Below are 2,163 nucleotides of genomic sequence, written 5' to 3'. Positions count from 1 at the left end.
AACTTAAATGCATAGTTTATTAATCAAAGACTATAAACAAATATTTACCATGTTTGTTACATGTAACACACAGGAACAGCTTTTAACAAAAATTCATCGACCCCCCCCCCCAACATTTTTTATTATAAACACAGGTATTAAAACAATCCTGAACACGTTTTTGATACTACTAGTAGTCAGCATTCACGCTGCTTCAAAAATTACCACAATTTGTGACAATATTCATTGTACCTGCTACTTAGAACAGTTTCAACTGCAGCTCTTTCACTAAGCAAGATGGAAAAAGCATGCCATTTCTGTTTTTCTTTCTTGAGATTTGACTTTTCAGAGACAGAAGTTTCCACTGCCATCTGACACTTCTTGCCATGTTTTCCTCTTGTAAGCCTGAATTCTGTTTCGAGTACTCCAGGTTCATATTTAAATGACAGTGCCTTAACAAGAGAAAGAAAAATTGTGCTGCATTTTTCCTCCTGGTACCTGAAAACAGAATGGGTATATATATATATATATATATATATATATATATATATATATATATATATATTAAATATATCCTTACAAACGTCCAGGCATGTTTACCAGCTGGATTTTTTTTACTTAATGTGTGGGTATTTTGTATTGTGATATTTTTTCAAGACATTAACATGAATAGAAGGTTGTTGATTTAAGAAAAGTTTGAGATTCACTAAAATTCATTGTTGTACGTTTGTCCTTCTGGTGGCTGTGGAAGCTTTGTATTGTCTTTAGACATCATTAACGTCTCAGGTCTTGAAGTACAACTTTAACGCAATGTGAACTTTGTCATTTTGCTGATACTGGTATGTTCCTTGCATCCACTATTCCACTGGAATTATTTATTCCATTCATATTAATATTTGTTACAAATCTAACTGATGGAGGGCTTCTGGGTATTTAGGTCCACATTCTACTTTCAGGCTATATATTCTGTTTTCATAATTTATCTTTTTCCTCTCTGTCTGGAATGTCCTCCATCCCCATCGCCACCTTCAGAAATCCTACCAGTCAATTCTTTAAGGCTTATTCCAAAGGCAACTTCCGCTGCTGCCCAGCCTTCCTCAATTATTCCAGCCTTGGTGGCCCAGTAATCATGCCTGTCCACCTTGTGTCATATCTTCATCATTTTCAATTCCCCAGCTAACCATGCCATCACTACCCTTTTTGTCCTTCTTCATGTTCTTCCACCAAGCAAAACTTACAAGGAACTAACTCCTGTGGAGACTGCCATCTTCTCCTGCAGCCCCACACAGGGCAAATTCTTTATGTACATTGAGATTGCATTGCAAGAATCACATCACAACATGTTCACAGCCATATGAGAGGTGACTTTTGAAGGTGAAGCCTGTTACAAATTTTCTCTCCCCCTCCCCCCTGTTCTTTGTACCATAGATTGAACCAAGGGGTTCAAGGGATGCTTTTAACCATTGAGCCACATTCCCAGACGGTTGTTATTTATTATTTATTTATTTATTTTTAATATTGGGACAGTCTTGCTAAGTTGCTGAGGTTGGCTTTGAACTGGTGATCCTCCTGTCTCAGCCTCTTGAGCTGCGGGGATTACTGGCATGCACCATAGTGCCGACACAAATGTTTCTTTGTTCCTATGGGGCAAACATGGAGGACAAACATGCATATTATCCTAAGAATATAGAAGAACCTAAGTGTTTTCCAGAGGGTCAGAAATCCTGGGTCTTGACCTTATATTGTTTGAGTCCAGAGAAGGAAGGTTAAAGCAGGAAAAGCAACTGGATGTATCTAGTCCTTGCTTCTCATGCAGACAAGATTGAGAAAGCCAGCCAGGACTTGGGCACAGTAGAACACTGCATAAGCAGGTTCCTCTATACCATCTACTTTGCTGCCTTCCTCCCCACGCCTAGCCATTGATTCATTAATGTGGGTGACAATCATGAGGAGATTTTAAATGACTTTTGAAAATTTGGGGGAAGGAATGGGGAAAGAGAAAAGTACAGAGAAAGGGAAGGATGAAAAACATACTAGAAAATAATTCCACTGCTTTAAAATTAATGAACCTTTAAAAAGACAGAAACTGTATAGTAGTTTCCTCAGCCCTGTTCTTTGTCTTTAGACACAATTATGAGATTTTATTGAAAAAAATCAACCTTAACTTTCTAAACCAGAGAAGCT

General features: G+C 37.8%; 1 pseudogene across 1 annotated transcript; it reads right to left on the bottom strand.

The window, feature by feature from the left end:
- Positions 1 to 685: 685 nt before the first annotated feature.
- LOC306637634 (ubiquitin-conjugating enzyme E2 variant 2-like) lies at positions 686 to 1,246 on the bottom strand (annotated as a pseudogene). The gene is made up of 2 exons: positions 1,121 to 1,246; positions 686 to 973 (listed from the first exon to the last, which is right to left on the bottom strand). The product of its transcript is annotated as a ubiquitin-conjugating enzyme E2 variant 2-like (transcript).
- Positions 1,247 to 2,163: the final 917 nt, after the last annotated feature.

Source organism: Sciurus vulgaris (assembly GCF_902686455.1).
Source record: "Sciurus vulgaris genome assembly, chromosome: 10".
NCBI classification, from domain to species: Eukaryota; Metazoa; Chordata; class Mammalia; order Rodentia; family Sciuridae; genus Sciurus; species Sciurus vulgaris.
Note: the sequence above shows the minus strand (reverse complement) of the source record. Positions and strands in the feature narration are given on the sequence as shown.